Raw genomic sequence first — 9,251 nt, 5'->3', positions numbered from 1 at the left:
ACACCATTAAAATTTTAGCATCTATTTTTTCATATGCTTAGAGTGGAAGTCAACCTGATATTAAATCCTGGTTTTAATCTAAAAAAAGTGTTGAGGAGCCAGGTTCCTCCTCCAAATTTTATGTTGTGGTTCACACTTCAGTGATACAAGTAAAAATGCCTGTCTGTATGGCTAGAGCAGGTGCTACGAGGTATTTAGATAAGATGAGGATTCTCTACAGCTGGAAGCATGCCAACTGTAGATTAGATTCCATCTTCTCTGCACCCTTTTCTCTCATTCTCGCATCAACTTTTGTTAGATATTTGGATGCGTGAGTCATTTTACTTGTTTCTGAACCTTAAGCCAGAATAGTGTCCTGTATGTTTCTGAGAGTAGTTGTAATATTAAGGAAAAAGGCTGTAGTCCTGGACAGACTGGATTCCAATCCTGGCTCAGCCACTTTGTTGTGTGACCTTGAACAAATTACTTAACTTCTTATATTCTCAGCTGTGAAATTGGATAAAACTGGCACCTACTTCCTGGGTTTTTATGCATAATTAATAGATGAAAAACATTTAAAATAATGCTGCAATCTGGTCAGCATTCAATAGATGTTTATTACTACTAAATTATCCATTTGAGTTTGTTAAAGGGTATGTTTTTCTGGCACAGTGTAGGAAGACAAAGGACCATTACAGTTCAGAGAACGAGTACAGGAACGTTATTGTGAAGTGGCTCCAAGATAAGTTAATCGAGGTGTTTCTACACGACTGAATGCTATTAAATAGTGTAGACCAGTGTTTCTCACTTTCGAGTGTATCAGAATCACCTGGAGGGTTTGTTAAACCATAGATGCTGGGTCTACCCTCTAAATTTCTGACTCACTAGGTGAGAGGTGAGGTGCTAGAATTTGCGTTGGAACAGGTTCCCAGGTGATGCTGGCATTGCTGGTCTGTGACCACACTTTGAGAGTCACTGATTCAGATTAGGGTTTCTCAGCCTTGGCATTAGTGATGCGTTAGACCAGGTAGTTCCTCGTCATGGATTGTCCCCTTGCATTGGAGGATGTCTAGCTGCATCCCTGGTCTCTAGCCACCTGATGCCAGTAGCTCTTCTTCCTCCTTCCTCATGTTTATGAAAACCAAAAACATCTCCCCAAATGTCCCTTGGGGAGGCAAAATTGCCTCTTGCTGAGAACCACTGGTTTAGAAGAGTGAACTAGTAACATGAACCAATTTTAAAGATCAGTCTATAGTTTAAAAAGTAGGTTGCAAAGAAGACTTCCAGAAGTATGAATTCATTAATATAAAATTTGGAGATACACAAAACAATATATTTTTTAAAATACAAAAATATGTATTATAAGTATTGAAAACATGAAATGGAAGGACACAGCAAAATCATGAAATAGTCTCTGTGGGGAGAGAAGAAAGGACATGGGCCTGGGGCTGGGTGTTCTGTGACGGTCAAATGTTTTATTAAGTGTTAATTGTGAGCCATAGGTATGTGGATATTTATTATACTAGTCTCTGTAGTTTACTATATTTAGAACATTCTTTCCAAATAAAACACACATATTTAGTAAATAAAGGAACCATTTACATTACTATTTGTGTTACTCATGTACTGATTGAAGTATTGGTTTTAGAGTCAGAAAGACTAGAGTTCAAATCCTAATTCCACCACTGATGAGTTTCTGATCTCTGGAAACTTCAATTTTCTCATTTATAAGGTAGAGAGATGACCCTGATATGATTGTCTTTATAAGCATTGACCAAAATAATGCATTTATTGTGTGAGGTCCTGCGAGAAGCAGGACTCAACATGCAAGGACTATTTTTTTAGTTTTCTTTCTATGAGAGAAGATAGAGAGGGAGCTGGGAAGGCTGGGGAGAGCAGTCAGACATGATGCCCAGCCTGATGGTGAGTAAGGCAGAGAAGGAAGACAGGTTGATGGAAGCGTCCTAGACTACAATGCAGGCTACATAAGGTTTGGCAAGGCAGCTGGGGAGACCTCCAGCCAGTTCGTTGCCTGTTGGGCTGCCGTCTCTGGGGTCGCACAGAGTTGGACACGACTGAAGCGACTTAGGAGCAGCAGCAGCAGCAGTAACAACAGTGCATGCGTGCTAAGTCACTTCAGTCGGGTCCGACTCTGAGACCCTATGGACTGTGGCCCGCCAGGCTCCTCTGTCCACGGGATTCTCCAGGCAAGAATACTGCAATGGGTTGCTTTACCCTCCTCTAGGGGATCTTTCTGACCCAGGAATTGAATCTGAGCCTCTTAAGTCTTCCACATTGGCCAGTGGGTTCTTAACCACTAATGCCACCTGGGAAGTCCATTAACAATACTAATATACTGCAGCACTACTATACTAATAATGATATTCTTTTGAGTCTGCTGTGTACTCAAAACATAAATGAGCACCTTTCCCTGTCTGTTTATCCATTCATCAGATGATGGATATTTGAGTTGCTTCCAACCTTTTGGTGCTTTTGAACTGTGCTCCTGTGGCAATAGGCATACAAATATCTTTTTGAGAGCCTGCTTTCAATTCTTCTGAGTCTATACACAGATGTGGATTGCCAAATCATATGATTTTTAATTTTTTGAGGAACCACCAAACTTTTTCACAGCAGCCATACCATTTTACATTCCTATCAACAGTTCACATGCTCCAATTTTTCCACATCCTTGCCAATATGTTATTTTCTTTAAAAAAATATTTTTATAGTAGCTATCCTAACGAGGTGAGGTGGTGTTTTGTCGTGGTTTTGATTTGCATTTCCCTAATGATTAGTGATGGTGTGCTTCTTTTTCGTGTGCTTGTTGGCCACTTGAACATCTTTTTTGGAGAAATGTCTAATTAAGTTCTTGGCCCATTTTTTTTAATAATCAGGTTGTTTTTCTGTTGTTAAGTTAGAGCAATTCTTTTTTTTTTTTTAATGATTTTATTTGTTTATGGCTGTGTAAGGTCCTCGTTGCTGCGTGGGCTTTTCTCTAGTTGTGGTGAGCAGGGGCTGCTCTCTGGTTGCGTCTGTGGGCTTCTCACTGTGGTGGCTTCTCCTGTTGCAGAGCACAGGCTCTAGGGTGCTCGGGCTTCAGTAATTGCAGCACGCGGCTTGGTAGCTGTGGCCCCCGGGCTCTAGAGCACAGGCCCACGGGCTTAGCTGCTTCGAGGCATGTGGGGTCTTCCTGGACCAGGGATCGAACCCGAGTCTCCTGCACTGGCACCAGGGAAATGGTTTTTCCTTTTCCACACGCTTGTCTAGTGAGAGAGGCCAGGATCAAAAGGCCTGGGCGCTGGGAGTCCTCAGCCACAGTTCTGGCTCTGCCATCAAAAGCTCTGGGGCCTCTGGCCAGCACCTGCTGCTCCCTCAGTCGTGTCCAATTCTTTGTGACCCCGTGGACTGTAGCCCACCAGGCTCCTCTGTCCATGGGATTCTCCAGGCAAGAGTACTGGAGGGGGTTGCCATTTCCTTCTCCATAGAGCAGTCCTTTTTATAGTCTGGGTATTAACACTGTATCAGGCATATAATTTGTAAGTATTTTCTCTCATTCTGTAGGTTGCTTGTTGTTTGGGCTGTATTGTGCCACTCGTGGGCTCTTCGTTCCCTGACCAGCAGTTGAACCTGGTCCCTCGGCAGTGAAAGTGTGAGTCCTAATCCCCGGACCATCTGGGAATTTCCTGTGGGTTGCCTTTTACTCTGTTGATTGTGTCCTTTGATGCACAGAAGTTTTACATTTTGCTGTAGCCCAGCTTGTCTATTTTCACTTTGTTCCCTGTGCTTTTGGTGTCATATCCAAGAAATCATTGCCAAATCCAATATCATGAAGCTTTGGTCATATTTTTTAAATTAATTTTTATTGGACTGTCGTTGCTTTACAATGTTGTATTAGTTTCTACTGTACAGCAAAGTAAATCAGCTTTATGTATACATATAATTAGTTAATGTTAGTTGCTCAGTCCTGTCCAACTCTTTGTGACCCCATGGACTGTAGCCCACCAGGCTCCTCTGTCCATGGGATTCTCCAGGCAAGAGTACTGGAGTGGGTTGCCATGCCCTTCTCCAGGGGGTCTTCCTGACCCAGGCCTCCTGCATTGCTGGCAGAATCTTTACTCTCTGAGCCAACAGGGAAGCCCCATGTACACATATATCCTCTCTTTTTTATGTTTCCTTCCCATTTAGATCACCACAGATCACCAAGTAGGGTTCCCTGAGCTATACAGTAGGTTCTCATTAGTTATCTATTTTATACATAGAATCAATAGTCTATATATGCTAATCCCAATCGTCCTATTTTTTAAAAGTATTTTAGCTCTTATGTTCACATGGGGTTTTTTTGGGGTCAGTTTTGAGTTAATTTTTCATAACCCATGAAGATTTTTGAATGAAGTGATGTGAAATGGTTGTGAGCTAAGGATTTAGAAATGGATAATAATCACAAATAGGAACCTCATGCATGTCCTCAGATCCTATGTTTCATGTTAGTCACACTAAATATAATCCTTTCTGTAAAAAGGACTTGATAAACTTGAACAGTGGTTCTCAACCTTGACTGCCCTGGACTTAGGTGGAGAAGCTTTAAAAAATAGTGATATCTGGTTTCCACCCTAGAGATTTTTATTTAATTGTTCTGGAATACAGCCTGGGCATTCACTGTTAGTTTTAAAAGCTCCCCAGGTGATTCTAATATGCAACAAAGACCAGAACGACCGTGCTGGAGAGAGTTCCAACAGTACAAAATTAAGCAACAGTTCATTGTGTGATCATCACTGTTTGTTTGCTTTACTCATTGTAATAAAAGACAGCTTGTAGATTTAAGAAAAGGGAGAGAAAAGCATGCATCCCAATGTTTCTAAGTCAATGTATTGCCTTCTCCAATATTTAGTGATTGTTAGAAGGGAATCCAGCTTCATGGATTTAAAAATTTTTAAAGAGCTCTTTAATGATGACTATGCTATTATTTTTATAATTATATCTTATGCCTCTTTGATAAACAATGGCAATTATTTTCTCCTAAAGGCATCATATGTTGACTCCATGAAACACATTCAAAAGGAAAAATAATTTCAAATATGCTGAAGAACTGTAAATAAGCCTCGAATGAAAAAATGGAATTCTTTATAGATTTCTGAATATTCAGAATATTCAGAATAAACTGAATATTCAGGCTACAGATAAAAGCCCCTTATTTTTTTTAAAAACTACTTAGCTTTGGAAATTTCACTGTTCATCAGTTATAGTTTCACAAATTCTGGGAAACTGAAACAAATCCATTGTCAAAGACTGTGGACACAGAGAAGTCTGGAGGGAGGTGTGGGGAAGCAGAGGAGGAAGGGAGGGATAAGAAGGGTTGCGTGTTTTTATGTCTTGGAATTAAGCCCTGATGACTGAGACACAGAGCAGTGAACAGAACATGCTTAGATCAAGGGTTATTTTGATAGCAGAGCATCATACATGCCTTTCTTTACACTAGATCTTATAGTTTTCACTTTGCAAAATCATAGCTAAACTGCAGGTGGCAAAATCCCATGGCTATTAAGAATTAGAAGAATGTAAATTAGGTATGATGAAGCATTGCCCTTTAACTATTTCCCCCTGTGTTTTACACCAGCAGTTCTCACACCTGGGTATGCATCAGAATCACCTGGCAGGCTTGTTAAACCACAAACTGTGGGCCCTGACAACCTTCTAGTGGATAGCTCTAGGCCAGGGCTAAATATTTCCATTTCCAACAGGTTCACAGTGGTACTGATGCTGCTCTGGGAGGGAAGGACGCGCATCTTGTGAAGCACTGTTTTATACTGATGCTATCTGGGCACAGGTGTCTCCTACTGATCATCATTCTTGAGTTTTCAATACATCTTTCAAACTGATGTTTGTGTTTAACAAAAGGATTGCTTTAAAAAAAAATGCTTTTCTGGGACTTCCCTGGTGGTCCTGTGGTTAAGACTCTGAGCTCCTCATGCAGGAAGCTGGGGTTTGATCCCTGGTCAGGGAACTAGATGCCACATGCCACAGAGTACACCAAAAAATAAATAAATAAATAATGCTTTTCTCTGAACATGGTTTCAATCTAATATCTACTTTTATTTTTCAACTGAATTAAAAAAAAAAAGGCTACTGAATAATTCCCAGGATGCACATATTTGGATATATGGCTGGGTTCTAATGAGCATTCCCATAATTATTCATACGGATGCATTTGATTTGTAAACAATTAATCCTTTTTCTAACTACAACAATGGATTTTACCGTCATGTCACCTTTCCAAAATCTGGATGATCAGAGGTTTGAATTACGGGAGAGGGAATTAAAGTAGGAAATAAGGGCTAATGGCCAGAAGGTCTGAATTTGTCCCTCCAAAATTCTTACGTTGAAACCTAATTCCTAGCGTGATGCTGTTAGGAGTGGAGCCTTTGAGAGCTGATTGCATCATGACTTCGTGAAGGTGGAAACCCCCACCCCCCTCCCTGAGAATGGAGAGCACTCTTAAAAAAGGCCGGGGAGCACTCTCTTGCCTCCTCCACCAGGAGATGTGATGATGCGTCTGCAACCCAGAAGCAGGCCCACACCCTACTATTTCACCCTGATCTCAAATTTGCAGCCTCCAGAACCATGAGAAATAGATTTCTGTTGTTTTAAGCCCCTCAGTCTATGGTTATTTTGTTGCAGCAACCTGAATGGACTAAGAGCAAGGCAGATTGTATTAGAATAACTGGTGGATTTCAATTATTCATGCAGTTTCATTCTATGAATAATCAAGAGTTCACTGCGGCTATAATTTTCTGTTGAAATTTTTCTTTTTAAAAGCTCCACATAGCAGCTTAATTATAATTTCTCTCTGCCTACTCAGAGAAAGTTCTTGAAACTGGCAGTAGGTTTCCTAAGTATCTGAGAGTTTACCACGTCATTTGGTTGCCTAGAACTGAGGATAAAACATCCAGTGTAAAATGTATGTAGTAGGGCTAAAGAGAATGCAGTTTGTGAGTGATCTAAAAGATAAATGGCAAGCATTCTCAGGACTGTAACAGTAGACAAATTTAAAAACAAGAGGGGTAGATGACTTGGAAAATGCTAGTTTTTCCTCTATTTTTAAGAAAAAGGTTATTACCAGTTACAATGGGTAGCTCCTGTGAAGAAAGGAGAAAACAGCCCTTCAGATGAATGTGTTTAAACAAAAGACTGGTGCTTGCTTCAGCAGCATATATACTAAAATGGGAACAATATAGACATCAGCATGACCTCTGTGCAAGAATGACACACAAATTGTGAAGTGTCCCACATTTTTCAAAACGAGAAAGACATACCATGTGATATCACTTCTATGTGGAATCTAAAATAGGACACAGATGAACTTTATGAAACAGAAACAGGCTCACAGAGAACAGAATTGTGGTTGCTAAGTGGGGGTAGGGGAGGAATGGGTTGGGAATTTGGGATTAACAGATGCAAACTCTTCGTGTAGGAGGGATAAAACAACAGGGTCCTACCGTGCGTAGCACAGGGAACCGTATTCAGTAGCTGTGATGGAAGAGTATGAAAAAGAATGTACATGTGTGTGTAACTGAATCACTTTGCTATGCACCAGAAACTAACACAAGATTATAAATCAACTTTAGTTCAGTTAGAAATACACATTATGTGTTTATTTTAGAAGTGGGAGTCTGTGCCTTTTCACCCCTTCACTCGTTTCTCCCACCTCCAACCCTCACCTCTAGTAACTCCCAATCTTTTCTCTGTAACTTTGAGTTCTGGTTTTGTTTTGTTTTGGTTTGGTTTTGTTTTATATATTCTACACATAAATAAGAATCATACAGCATCTGTCTTTCTCTATTTCACTTAGTATAATGCCCGTAAGGTACATTAATGTTGCTGCAGATAGCAAAATTTCATCTTTTATAGCTGAATAATACCCCACTGTGTATATATACCACTTTCTTTATTCATTCATCCGTTGATGGACATTTAGGCTGTTTCCATGACTTGACTATTGTAAGATGCTGCAATGAACATGGAATTGCCTGTCTTATTCTTTAAGGAAAAAAAATTACTTGTATCAAATTGAAAAATGAATCAATCTTCAAGTAAGATAAAATCATCAGTAACACAATTAACAGTTAAGACAGCGCATACAGATTAGACTACAGGTTTAGATACTTTTTTTAATTTTTAAAGATCTTATTGGCTTTATTCAACATATCATGAATCAAGCAACATCCCAAATAGCAAATAGAAATGAGCTCCAAGGAACAAAATGGGAGACTTTTACAGTCAGAGGGGGAAGGGACAAGGAAAGAGCAGATTACTTCAAAGGTTTAGATACTTTGAATTAAGTACATACACCAAAATCAAGAGAGTTGACGACTTTCACACTGACGGAAAGCACTGACTTATTGTAAACACAAGACTTCTGGGAAAATGGAGCTGACATTTCATAGGATAGGAAGGGCATATATCTTTTTGAATTACTATTTTCATTTTGTTTGGATAAATATCTAGAAGTGGAATTGCTGGAATTTTAATAATTTTAATTAAAAATAATTTTCAGTTTTCTGAGGATGCTCCATATTGTTTTCTGTATTGGATAAACCAATTTAACATTCTCACCAATAGTGCACAAGCGTTCCCTTTTCTCCACATCCTCTCCAACACTTATTTCTTTTTGACAGTCATTCTAGCACAGTGATATCTCACTGTGGTTTTAATTTGTATTTCTCTAATTAGTGATGTTGAGCACTCTTTCATATACCTGTTGGCCATCAGAGAGTCATCTTTGGAAAAATGTCTATTCAGATCCTTTGCCTATTTTTTTAATTAATAGAGTTGTTTCTTTTTATTTGCTATTGAGTTGTAAGAGTTCTTTATGAATTTTGGGTGTTAGCCTCTTCTCAGATGAATGATTTGCAACTATTTTCTCCCATTTATAAGCTACCTTTCGATTTTGTTGATGGCTTCCTTTGCTGTGTAGAAGTTCTTTAGTTTTTTTTTAAGTTTTTTAGTTTGATATAGTCCCACATGCTTATTTTTGCTTTGGGGGATCAAATCTACAAAATTATTGGCAAGCTGATGTCAACAAGCTTACTGTCTGTGTTTTCTTCTGGAAGTTTAATGGTTTCAGGTCTTACATTCAAGTCTTTGATCCATTTTTTGCTTGAGCTATTTCCAGGTATGGTATAAAGTGGTCCAGTTTCATTCTTTTGCATGTGGCTGTCCAGTTTTCCCAGCACCATTTCTTGAAGAGGCCGTCCTCTTCACATTGTATACAA

At 39.4% G+C, this 9,251-nt stretch overlaps 1 long non-coding RNA gene and 1 other non-coding gene across 2 annotated transcripts in view; both read left to right on the top strand.

Moving 5' to 3' along the window:
• Positions 1–6,046, top strand: part of LOC147354975 (uncharacterized) — a 30,641-nt gene extending 24,595 nt beyond the window's left edge. The window contains exons 2-3 of the long non-coding RNA XR_015144118.1: positions 3,544–3,631; positions 5,721–6,046. This is a non-coding gene — a long non-coding RNA (uncharacterized LOC147354975). The remainder of the gene's footprint in view (positions 1–3,543; positions 3,632–5,720) is intronic.
• Positions 6,047–7,170: 1,124 nt separating this feature from the next.
• Positions 7,171–7,273, top strand: LOC147354974 (U6 spliceosomal RNA). Its single transcript, XR_015144954.1, has one exon. It is a non-coding gene; the product is annotated as a U6 spliceosomal RNA (small nuclear RNA).
• Positions 7,274–9,251: the final 1,978 nt, after the last annotated feature.

Source organism: Bos grunniens, chromosome 17 (genome assembly GCF_055505025.1).
Source record: "Bos grunniens cultivar Pamir isolate PY7600 chromosome 17, Bosgru_T2T1.0, whole genome shotgun sequence".
Taxonomy (NCBI): domain Eukaryota; kingdom Metazoa; phylum Chordata; class Mammalia; order Artiodactyla; family Bovidae; genus Bos; species Bos grunniens.
This window is presented reverse-complemented; position numbering and strand designations above follow the sequence as displayed.